The sequence below is a fragment of the Schistocerca cancellata genome, chromosome 2, assembly GCF_023864275.1.
Source record: "Schistocerca cancellata isolate TAMUIC-IGC-003103 chromosome 2, iqSchCanc2.1, whole genome shotgun sequence".
Lineage (NCBI taxonomy): Eukaryota > Metazoa > Arthropoda > Insecta > Orthoptera > Acrididae > Schistocerca > Schistocerca cancellata.
Genome location: NC_064627.1, coordinates 438324686 through 438338335, shown reverse-complemented (window position 1 = coordinate 438338335; position 13650 = coordinate 438324686).

Here is a 13650-nt window from a genome sequence, read left to right as displayed (position 1 = left end):
GCGAGTCATTCCCGTTTCTAAGAAGGGCCATAGGGCAGGTGCACACAATTATAGACCTATATTGTTGACGTCAACCTGCACTAGAATTACGGAACATGTTTCATGCCCAAGAATTATGACATTTTTGGACAATGAAAATCTCCTCTATATAAATCAGCTTGGATTCCGCAAACAGAGGGCCTGCGAAACTCAGCTCGCTCTGTTTCTACGTGAGGTTCACTGTGCCTTCGAGAAGGGCGCTCAGGTTGATGCATTGTTCCTTGACTTCAGAAAGGCATTTAGCATGTTCCCACACCGATGTTTAGTGAAAAAAATAGGAGCTTATTGAGTATCGGAGCAGATACTTCGAGGCAAAAGATTTATCTACTGTGATAGAGGAGGAGACACGAGTAATTTAGAAGAGACAGCGGATCCACTGTTAAAACCAGAATTTAAAAGAGCTTTGGAGGGTCTAAGATCAAACGGGGCAGAAAGGACAAATGACATTCTATCGGTATTTCTAAAATCGTTGGTGTGTAGAATGTATGAGCCTGGCGACATATCATCTGACTTTCGGAAAAATACTATCCACACGATTCCGAAGACTGCAAGAGCTGACAATGCGTGAACTATTACACAATCAGCTTAACAGCTCATGCATCCAAGTTGCTCACAAGAATATTGTACACCAGAATGGAAAAGAAAATTAAGGATGTGTTACATGACGGTCAGTTTGGCTTTAGGATTGGTAAAGGCACCGAAGAGGCAGTTTTGATGTTGCGGACGATAATGTAAGGAAGATTGCAGAAAAAGCAAGGCACGTTGTCGACCTGGAAAAAGCGTTTGGCAAAATAACATCGTGCAAGATGTTCGAAATCCTGAGATTAGTTGGGATAAGTCATAAGGAACTACGGGTAATATACAACATGTACAAGAACCAGGACTTAATAATAAGAGTCGAAGTCCAAGAAAGAAGTGCGCGAAAATATTAAAAAGGGTGTAGACGAGAGACATAGTCTTGCTCTTCTACTGTTCAATCTATACATGAAAGGAGCAATCAGGGGAATAAAAAAATAGCTCAAGAGTGGGATTAAAATTCAGGGTTAAAGGATATAAGTGATAAGCGTCGATGATGGCATTTCTGTGCACAGTGACAGAGAAGAGTTGCAAGATGTGTTCACTAGAACGAACAGTCTATTGAGTACAGAATACCTTTTGAGAGTAAATCGAAGAAAGACCAAGGTAATGAGAAGTACGGAAAATGGGAACAGTGAGAAACTTAATATTATAATTGGGGATCACGATGTACACTAAGTTAAGGAATTCTGGTACCTAGACAGCAAAGTAATCTGCGTGGGATGGAGCAAGGAAGACATCAAAAGCAGACTACCACTGACAAAAAAAGGTGTTCCTGGCCAAGAGAAGTCTCCTAGTATCTAGCATAAGTGTTAACGTGAAAAAGAAATATCTGTGAATGTAAGTTTGGAGCACAGTATTGTGTGGTAGTCAGACTTGGACTATGGGAAAACCAGAACGGAAGAGAACAGTAGCCCTTGAGAAGCGGTGCTACAGAAAAGTGTTTAAAATTAGGTGGACTGATAAGATAAGGAATAAGGAAGTTCTCCACAGAATCGGCAAGTAAAGGTGTAAGTAGGCTGTTTATGTTTTCTTATTGGCAACGTTACGTAGCGCTCTGTATGAAAATCACTGGCAGTGCTGTGTGCAGTCTGTGTCCAGTTTGCATTGTTGTCAGCCATTGTAGCATTGGGCAGCTGGATGTTAACAGCGCCTAGCGTTGCGCAGTTGGAGGTGAGCCGCCAGCAGTGGTGGATGTGGGGAGAGAGATGGCGGAGTTTTGAAATTTGTAATACTGGATGGCATGAACTGCTATCTATATTATGATTATTAAGGTAAATACATTGTTTGTTCTCTATCACAATCTTTCATTTGCTAACTATTCCTATCAGTAGTTAGCGCCTTTCGTACTTTGAATCTTTTATTTAGCTGGCAGTAGTGGCGCTCGCTGTATTGCAGTAGTTCGAGTAACAAAGATTTTTGTGAGGTAAGTGATTTGTGAAAGGTTTAGGTTAATGTTAGTCAGGGCCACTCTTTTGTAGGGATTTTTGAAAGTCAGATTGCGTTGCGCTAAAAATATTGTGTGTCAGTTTAAGCACAGTCTTGTATAAAATTGTTCAAAGGGGACATTTCATATGGTGACCCTGCCAGGATACCTCACTGGAATCTTCTGATTTTTTCTTGTAGTTTGTGTATTTAGTGTAGCTATTGTTTATTGTTAGTGCATAATTGTAGAGAGAATTTCCTTTGTAGTTGTAGTTTTTCATTCTTGTACAGTAAAACATAATGCTGCTTGCTTCGCAAATCTGCATTTTTTAATTGCTGTTTGCATTAATTGTTTTGTGCTGCTGCATTGCCTCGTCCCTTAGTTTAGCATCTGAGCTCAGTAGATTTAAGTTAGCTTAAGAGGGGGTAGCCTAAAAGAGAATGAGTTGCGATGAATTTGAAGAAATGCACTGAGAGGCTATACGAGAAAAGTACAGAAAGCAGATGTAGATAGGACTTTTGGAAATAATGAAGAACGAAGGGAGATCCCCGAGAAGTAAAGAAAGTTTTGTTAGCAAAATACTGCAGTAAAACAAACCCTGTCCTTTCCTTGTATTATTCCGCTATATGTTTGTGTACTCCTGTGTATTTATGTTTTTCCTGTCTTTATGTGTTTATCTGATACGATTTATGTTGTAGAATTTTTCTAATACTCAGCTACATTCACTATGATGAGGAATACTGTTATCCTCAAATATAATTGGCATTAATAATATGTTATTTACCTTGTAAATATGCTTAGACATTATTTATTCTGTTTTGTTTTAATGCTTATGTGTAAAGTTGATGTTTCAAAAGTTATTCTGATCTTTTATGTATGTACTCATCTCATAATTCCTGTAACATTGATGTATATGTTTATTTCTATTCTGTGGTAAAGCCTGTACTACAAATGTTATCTGTATTGTTATGTTCTTTAATGATGTATTTTGTACCTTTGTTATTGTATTCTCATGTTGTTATATTGTAATTGACACCAGTTCATGAGATTAAGTAACTTGTAAGCATTCATTTCACTGCACACATTTCTGTTGGTCATAGTAATGCATAATATGTGAGATGTTGGGACTGTTAGTGTTTGCACGTGTGTTAATAATTCAGCAAGGGACTGGATAACAGCATTGCTGGTTCTGAGGACAATTCCAAAACCTTTGTGAGTGTACAAGTGGTGGTTTATGGACTTGCTATATTGTCTGCAAGACTTCTAAGGATAATTCCAAAAACTTTGTGCGTGCACAAGTGGTGGTTTATGGACTTGCTATATTCTCTGCAAGACTCTTCGATGGTGGTAGTGCACCTGCACAGTCGCAGCAGATGGCTGCTGGCCATCTCTACAAGGACTACAGTGGGTCTGCATCTTTGATGACCCACCAATACCATTATTTCTACAAGGACTACAGTGGGTCTACACCTTCGATGGCTCACCAATACCATTATTTCTACAAGGACTACAGTGGGTCTGCATCTTTGATGGCCCACCAATACCATTATTTCTACAAGGACTGCAGTGGGTCTGCGCCTCTGGTGGCCCACCAATACCGTAATCTCTACCAGGACTACAGTGGGTCTGCTCTGTGATGACCTACCTACCAATCTTCTTCAAAACGTCGAATGACTCTGCTGTGGGTTTGCTCTGTTGTGGCCCATTACCTGTCAGCATGTCAAGAGTCAGCACTGTCTTTCCGTTGGAAGGACAACACTACTTCTTCAAGACTGCATGGAAATCCACTACTTCTGTGTGCAATTTCTTTTACTAATGAGGCTTTGTGAAAAACAAAAACTGTAATTACTATTATGATGAATGATTAGGACTGGTCTAGCGGTTCTGGCGCTGCAGTCCGGAACCGCAGGACTGCTACGGTCGCAGGTTCGAATCCTGCCTCGGGCATGGGTGTGTCTGATGTCCTTAAGTTAGTTAGGTTTAAGTAGTTCTAAGTTCTAGGGGACTTACGACCTAAGATGTTGAGTCCCATAGTGCTCAGAGCCATTTGAACCAATGATTAGGACTCTCTTTATGGACTGTGAGAAAATTTTAGCTTTTGACCAACATTGTATTAATAAGTGTGTGCATTTGATATCTTTCTTACTGTAATTATGAAAAAAAATTTCAAATCTGTATTGGCCAGTGCCCAAAACAATTTGTAAAATTTTTTGTGGGGAGAATGGGGGCTATGTAAGTAGGCTGTTTATGTTTTCTTATTGGCAACGTTACGTAGCGCTCTGTATGAAAATCACTGGCTGTGCTGTGTGCAGTCTGTGTCCAGTTTGCATTGTTGTCAGCCATTGTAGCGTTGGGCAGCTGGATGTTAACAGCGCCTAGCGTTGCGCAGTTGTAGGTGAGCCGCCAGCAGTGGTGGATGTGGGGAGAGAGATGGCGGAGTTTTGAAATTTGTAATACTGGATGGCATGAACTGCTATCTATATTATGATTATTAAGGTAAATACATTGTTTGTTCTCTATCAAAATCTTTCATTTGCTAACTATTCCTATCAGTAGTTAGTGCCTTCCGTAGTTTGAATCTTTTATTTAGCTGGCAGTAGTGGCGCTCGCTGTATTGCAGTAGTTCGAGTAACGAAGATTTTTGTGAGGTAAGTTATTTGTGAAAGGTTTAGGTTAATGTTAGTCAGGGCCATTCTTTTGTAGGGATTTTTGAAAGTCAGATTGCGTTGCGCTAAAAATATTGTGTGTCAGTTTAAGCACAGTCTTGTATAAAATTGTTCAAAGGGGACGTTTCAAAGGAACATATGAAAAACACTGACAAGAGGAAGGGACAGGATGATAGGACATCTGTTAAGGCATCGAAGGATAGCTTTCATGGTACTAGAGGGAGCTGTAGAGGGTAAAGCTTTAGAAGAAGAGGTTGGAATACATCCAGCAAATAACTGAGAACTTAGAGTGCAATGATGAAAAGAATGAGACAATTGGCACAGGAGAGGAATTCGTGGCTGGCCGCATCAAACCAGTCAGAAGACTTATGACACAAAAGGAATATAAAATGCTACAATGCTAACCATAATTAGCCGAAAACCACTAACAGATTCTCAGATTATGGGCTTTATGTCACAAGAAAAAATTTCTCTAATGACCACCGAATTTAGAATTATGCTTGACCTTATTACATTACTAAAGTCGAAGCCGACAGCTGTAAGTTACGATTTACTTAGAAAGAATAGTGTGGGATTTTCAAGCTGATAATTTTATGTTCCAGCAGAGCATCAACTTTCAGGAGATCAAGCCTGGTTTCATGTATTTTCTATTGCCCGGCACCGCGCGATGTAGCCGCGCGGTCTAGGGCGTCCTGCCACCGTTAGCGCGGCTCCCTGCCGTCGGAGGTTCGAGTCCTCCGTCGAGCATGGGTGCGTGTGTGTGTTGTCCTTAATGTAAGTTAGTTTAAGTTAGATTAAGTAGTGTGTAGGCTTAGGGACCGATGACCTCAGCAGTTTGGTCCCATAAGATTTTACCACAGATTTCCAAATTTTTAATTGCCCGGCAATAAGATATTTTTTTTTCAAAAATAACATGAACAGCAAAGCAAGCTCTGCTATGTGATTATAAAAATAAAATAAAAAGATTTCCGATCCATTTTGGCGGATACTAACTACCGTTACGAACTTACGTGTTTGATTGTCCTGATGAAATATGATATATTTCTTTTGCCGTACTGGCTCATTTAATACGTCTTACTCCATCCAGTTGGCCCAGAAGTATTTGCTGGTATTTGGCTGTTACTGTTTTTAAATATTTAAATTAATGATTAAGAGAAATTTTGCTGGTATTTGGCTGTTATTGTTTTTAAATATTTAAATTAATGATTAAGAGAAATTAGTTTAACATCCCGAAACAGTCTTCGCATAACCTGGCTTATAGTGAAAATTGACTTCGCCTTTTTCTATACTTGGGCGTAAGCTTCCACAGAGGCCCCTGAGAGTTATTTCGTCTTTTGGGCAAAGTGGCAAACTACGTTCATTCATAGTAGAATGAGTGGGCAAAACCAGTTTTAAGGTTCCTAAAAGATTCTTTTGTTCCCGTCAAACAATGTTATTGTTTTGTTTTTAAGTGAAATTTAAAAGATGTGTTGCCTATCTGGCCTTATTCTCGTTGACAATTCTTCGAGGCAGACAAACTGCCTTCTTTCTTCGGACACTTACCTATGGTATCTGCTGTTCTGTACCCCTTTAATCTCCAATCGTTTAGCATCACCTGGCGCGTTTTCTTAATGTTCCCAAGTGTAGCTGCACTTTTGGGGGGTACTCCACGTAGGCCAACTTCAACAGAAGTACGGCTACTTTAAATCCAACCGTTTCAACCGTCCGTATTTTATCTGCCTAACATGACCTAACTATTAAGCTACCACAGATTTGAATGAATTTATGTTGGCGGAATACTGTTAAAAATAAGAAACATTTGGCCATGGTATTCTTGTTTACATACCTAACAGTAATTCGTCCAAACGACTAACTTAAAAACACGCATAAACTTGTTTTAAGTACTGAGCAAATTAACAGAAACAAAAATAGATTTCAACAACGTCTCCGTGCCAGACCAGATAGTTTCTCTCGCGAAGGCTAATCTGTTCTCAACCCGAAAGTTGATTTAAGCGCCGGCCGTATTGGCCGAGCGGTTCTAGGCGCTACAGTCTGGAACCGCGCGACTGCTACGGTCGCAGGTTCGAATCCTGCCTCGGGTATGGATGTGTGTGATGTCCTTAGGTTAGTTAGGTTTAAGTAGTTCTAAGTTCTAGGGGACTGATGACCTTAGAAGTTAAGTCCCAAAGTGCTCAGAGCCATTTGAACCATTTTTGTTGATTTAGGCACCACAATGCCATAGTAAGCACGGTTCTATTGGAGGTATCTCTCCTCCATAAATTATAGAATTCAGGAAGAGTTGACAGAACAAGAAACATGATACTGGAACAAGTTTTCTGTGGCCATTGTCACGGACATCCATTTTTTAACTTCATATCGACTGCATATTGCAGCACGAAAAAGGAATTTTAAGGTTAGAACAAGAATAGGATACCAAAAGATTAAGTGGGAACTGATAGAGGACCGAAAATGTCTAGTGTCACCTGGAAATGATAGTGAAACTAGGAGTGTGCCTTTAATCCGTGAATCTAAAGAAATATTTCAGAATTTCCATTCATAATAAACTTGAGTTAGTTGTATCACACTTGACAAACAACCGTTTAAATTATTTCCTGCGATTCCACGAAACAGGCGTCCATTAAACACTGTACGACGCCAACTTGAAATTCGTCCGAATTCTTGGCTAGAAGTGACATTAACCACGAAAGATGGTCTTGGCTGGTACAACCAGCAGGAAACGGTCATCATCTAAATGCATGAAATTTTCCACATTTCCTCTCAAAACTAAAGATAGCTTATCGCTCGTGACGTGCTAACTAACTTGCCGCATTGCCGAGAGAACCCCTCTTAAATTTTGCATGAATGTAACACTTATGATTATCGCCTGGCACCCATAGGTTAAAGTTGATGTGAGCTTCCTGTACCTCACATCATTAGAATTATAGTACACTCCTTTGACAAAAAAGTGAAGCACTCCGAACATATGGTCGGATGTCAATGCAACTCTCAGCATGTTCTCACCATCGACGGGAATGTAAATGATAAGATTTGCAATACACTGTGTCTGATATAACGGCCAACAGAGTGCACCAGTGTTGTTCGCACTTAGCTTTTTTGCCTGGCCAAGACATGGGATAGCGATGTGCACATATACAGATGTAGTACCGTATACACAAGATATAAAAGGGCAGTGCATTGGCGGAGCTGTTTACTGTACTCAGGAGATCCATGTGAAAATATTCCGTGATCCAAAGTGTCAAATGCGTGCACAGAACACCAAACTTCAGGCATTGTCTCTCAATGTCAACTCAGTTACTGACGACCTTTACGCAATGATCGAGAACAGCGGTGTTTGCGAAGAGTTGTGACTACTAACACAGAAGCAACGCTGTGTGAAATAACCGCAGAAATCAGTGTGCGACTTAACGAATAACGTAGACCTTGAGGAGGGAGCGGCGAAATTTGGGTTAATGGGGTATGGTGGCAGAGGCCTTTACTGACAGCAGCACGACCTCGCCTGCAGAATTCCTCCTGGGCTCGTGACAGTGTCGATTGGACCCTAGGCGACTGTAGTAACCATGGCCTGGTCAGGTGAGTACTAATTCCAGTTGGTAAGAGGTGAGTTAGCGTTCGAGTGTGGCCATGGACCCAAGTTGTGTACAATGCATTGTGGAAGCTTACGGTGGTTCCATAATGGCGTAGGCTGGGTTTGAAGGGAATTGACGAAAGTCCTGTGGTCCCACTGAACCGATCATTGACTGGAAATATTTATGTTCGGCAACCTGTAGACCATCTGTAGCCATTCGAGTACTTCTAGTTCCCAAACGATGTTGGAATTATTATGGATGACGATGCGCCATGTCACCGGGCCACTACTCTTCGCTATTGGTTTGAAGAATATTCTGGACGATTTGACCGAATGATTTGGCCACCGAGATCTTCCGACATGGAAGATAATCGAGATGTCAGTTTGTGCACAAAATTCCTCCATTGGGGAGGGGGGGGTGGAGGGGGAAGTTTGTCTAATGTGGTAGGAGAAGACACAGGTGTCGATTTAGAAAAGATAGTTGGCTCAGTATTAGAATCGGAATTTAAGAGTGCTTTAAAGGACTTAAAATCAAATCAGGTAAGGGGAAGTGGCAACAAAACGACTATTCACGTTGGTGTGTAGAATGTTTGGGAATGGCGATATGTCGTCAGACTTTCGGGAAAGCGTCATAAACACAATTACAAAGATTGTAGAGGCCAACAAGTGCGAGAATTATCGTACAATCAACTTAACAGCTAATGCATCCAAGTTGCTTGGAAAAATAATATACAGAAGGAAGGAAAAGAAAATATTGAGTATTTCAGACGACGATAAGTTTGGCTTTAGGAAAGGTAAAGTCACCAGAGAAGCAGTTCTCATGTTGCGGTTGATAAAGGAAGTAAGACTAAAGAGAAATCAAATCACGTTCATAGAACTTGTCGACCTGGAAAAAGCTTTCGACAGTGTAAAATGCTGCAAGATGTTCAAAATTCTGGAAAAAGTAGGAGTAAGCTATATGGAAAGACGGATAATATGCAATATGTAAAGAGCCAAGAGGGAATAATAAGAGTGCATGACCAAAAACGAAGTACTCGGATTAAAAATGGTGTAAGACAGGGATGTAGTCATTCACCCCTACTGTTCAAACTGTACATCGAAGAAGGAATGATGGAAATAAAAGAAAGGTTCAGGAGTGGAAATAAAATTCAAGGTGAAAGGATATCAATGATACGATTCGCTGATGACATTGCTATCTTGAGTGAAAGTGAAGAAGAATTACATGATCTGCTGAATGGAATGAACAGTCTAATGAGTACAGAGAATGAATTGAGAGTAAATCGAAGAAAGGCGAAGGTAACGAGAAGTAGTAGAAATGAGAACAGCGAGACTCTTAACATTAGGATTAATGGTCACGAAGTAGATGAAATTAAGGAATTCTGCTACCAAGGCAGCAAAATAACCAATGACGGACGGAGCAAGGAGGACATCAAAAGCAGAGTAGCACTGGCAAAAAGGGCATTCCTGGGCAAGAGACGTCCAATAGTTTCAAATATAGACCTTTATTTGAGGATGAAATTTTTGAGTTTGTACGTTTGGACTACAGCGTTGTATGGATGTGAAACATGGACTGTGGGGGAGCCAGAACAGAAGAGAATAGAAGAATTTGAGAGGTGGTGCTACTGACGAATGTTGAAAATTAGGTGGTCTGATAAGGTAAAGAATGAGGAGGTTCTGCGCAGAATCTGAAAGGAAAGGAAAATGTAGAAAACACTGACAAGCAGAAGGGACAGAATGATAGGACATCTGTTAACACGTCAGGGAATAACTTCCATTGTACTAGAGGAAGCTGTAGAGGGCAGAACTATAGAGGAAGATAGAGATTAGAACACATTCAACAAATAATAGAGGACGTATGTTGCAAGTGCTACTCTGGCAGGAAGAGGTTGGCGCAGGAGAGGAATTCGTGGCCACCCGCACCAAATCAGTCACAAGACCGATGGTTCAAGAAGAAAATAAGCAGTATGGCTGAATGCTTCTGCTTCCAATCAGTTGTGGAGTCCATGGACGGCACGTCGAGTTTCTGCGCTACACGGGGCAAAAGGAGATGCAACGCGATATCAGAAGGTATCCCATGGTTTTTGTCAGCTTAGTGTACATGGGTCGTGAACGGCATCAGATGTACAGTGGTCGCTATGAATAACGCGGACATGTCACGTACTCTGGGAGACGTGATCTCAGCACAAGACAGAGTTTGAAACGGGCTTCATTGTGGGTCTCCATTTGGCCAGCTGGTCGAACCGTGTAGTATGCAGATTTGTGGGAAATTCGGACGTGACGATGGCCCAATGTTGGACTGCATGGGAATGGGAAGGCAGGTACACTCGTCGCCAAAGTTCCCGTCTACGACCTCTGGCCACCCCAAGGAAGGATCGCTTATTGTGCACCAAACACGATTGGTGCGGTGGCCAGGAAGCATGCGCTGCCAATGAATAGCGTCGCATCGCGTTCAGTGATAAACCGCGGCTATGCGTCATCCAGGACAACGATTGTCGACAAATATGGCGGAGAGGTGTCTTTCATCCAAAGTTTTGGAGAGGCACAGCGATGTTATTCCTGGCACCACGGAGTGGAGGGCCATCGGATCTCTCACGCGATAGTACCATGGTGCCTTTTCTCGACGGGAAAATGCTCCTGCACACATGCTACGAATGTCCATATATCGTCTCCGCCATTCTGAGATACTCCCGCGGCCAGTAAGGTATCCAGATCTAACCGCTATACGGAATGTTTGGGACCATTTCGTACATATCTATATCGCAGTGCTAGTACACAGGATATTAAGGAGCAGTTGTAACAGTTGTTCACCACAATCGTGCATGCAAGTCAGACAGGGTGTAACTTAATACAGATAGTGGTCTCGTCCTGCCAAATTCTTTGTAAATTTGAGTAGATCACATCAGTGTAATACGATCGTATGCGCCATCAACATGTGAAGTTTCATGTGAATTCGTCTTCCTCATTGAATTCGTCTTCCTCATCTCAACGCTTCACTTTATATGTAACGCACAATATATACAATCGTGTAATACGATCGTATGCGCCATCAACATGTGAAGTTTCATACGAATTCGTCTTCCTCATCTCAATGCTTCACTTTATTTATACCGCACAATACATTCAAATTTTCACTCAACGTCATTATGTGTAGGATAACTTCCTCTATCACAAGGTAGCTGTATTAAATAATGATCTTATGCAAATAATATGTTTTCATTACAGTATTTAATAGTCCCTTCGAATTGTTGTAGCTGCGGGATAATTTTTATTTCTTGTCAAAGTAGGCTTTATGGTGACACTTATTTCATGTACAATGCTGCAGTTCGAAATTCGGTGATATACTATTGCTGAACGATATATGCAGGATGTGACATTACACGCAAGGAGAATTCTTCCTTCCACGGAAGTTCCCCACCCTTTGCTCTTCTGATGTGGTGACTTGTGCTGTTGAAATGAGAAGAATCGTTGTAACTAAGAACCAAGTATTACACAGCTAGATATGCTGTTGCTACACACCAAAAATATTCGACACTCCAGATAACTGGGGAATACATTACTTTAGATTTAGCAGAGTCACTCCCGTACGCTGACGTAGTACCGTGACGTGAGCTCGGAAGAGCGCGCGTGCTAGCCTTATCAGTTTCTCATTTTTAGAAGCAAACGTGTGAATGGTAGAGACAAAGTGTCCTTTCTTTTCCTTTAGAATCCTGAGTTATTCTTTGAGCAAATCGATATTTCTCTAGCAATCAGTGAAACGTTTATATACACCAACTGTGTAAGGTTGAGCTCTCCCTCTTCTCCTGTATCGTTTATGGAACGCTGCCAGATACTTTCGAAGTAGCTGATGTTGCAAAAGTAATAGGACGTATTATCCTGCCTCGTCTATTTCAGGATGATATTAATGTAAAATGCGTTGTTTTATCGTTATGATCATTTTCTCAGGCCTGATATCAGAGATCGTGATTAACTTTCTCGGGATGACTGGCAGAGAAGAATGAAGTTATGAGCCTCGATTGTGGTATTTCAACAGAGCTCGATATCTGTACTATGAATCTTTGCTCTGTCCCGGAACACTTTTGTACATGCCTTGCAGTGATACAGCGTAGCGGGTTTGAGGAGGTAAATTATCTTAAATACGCACAGTGAATGCGATACCTAATTTCACAAATATGGCGTTAATATTGTTTACCACAGGCTTTCTATAAAGCCTTATTTTTAAAAGACAAGACACAACAAAGCGCTATACGAGTGTTGTTTCTCATGTCATTGAATCACGCTGAGATCGAGAAGCTTATTGTCAGATGGATGGACTGTGGCTTCTTGGGTTCTACGACGACTTCAGTCAATCTGTCGCACCAAATCGCACCGAAACCCTGTCAACTGCAAAGACGGCTAGAAAGCAGCTTGATGTGTTCCAAAGAACAGTGATAAACGGTAACACTGGACTTCTTAAATGAGGATACGTGATGTGTGAAGGGAAACAAACTTCGAAATTCAAACGTTGTGAGAAACTAGTTGTTCTCATGCGATTGTTATTGGTAAAGCACGTTTGAATGGTCAAATGACATACATATGAGGAAAAGAGTATGTGAGAAAAGAAACGAGTCCAGTTATCACACCGGGGCAGCATTGAGAGGATGGCGTAGAAAACTACTTAACACTGCTCTTAATTTCAAAAGATTGGAAGACGAAGGGACAAGATCAATGAAAATGGATGAAAAGTGTTAAAAGACAACGTGATCCTTAGCACCTGTGACGGCTTATGTTTAAATAGTACATGTGTGTGTGTGTGTGTGTGTGTGTGTGTGTGTGTGTGTGTGTGTGTATGAGAGAGAGAGAGAGAGAGAGAGAGAGAGAGAGAAATCAGTTTCGTAGGTCGAACAGCGTCGTAATGAGGATGTAACACAATTAATGCTATATGCAGTAACTGTTTCACTGTGCCTATGATATAACTGTAGTATTCATTTAAGAAACATTCAATCGACATGGCATTCAACTATACGAATCTTTTTTCTTGAGAGGAAGAGCTTTCAAACGTTGGTGGCGGTTGAATAACGTATAGGAAAACGGATCTGCCCGATACTTAAGAAAGAAACCTCAATGACATGCAGCATCTAGAGAGGAATATACTTAGTACGTACAGCTTATAACGTCCTGAGCATGTTGCTGCTGAAGCAGCTAATACCATATGTCGATCGTTTGCTTGGATCCGACAAGCAGGGCTTAGAAAGAGAAAATTAGCCATAGACCAACTACATATGTTAAGCTAAGTGGAAGAGCTGGAAATTTCGCAGAGATGTTCACTTTATTTTTCTGGACTTCCAAAAGTGTAGGATAGTGCGAACAGGAAACCAGTATGATAAGAATTGGAAAGGGTG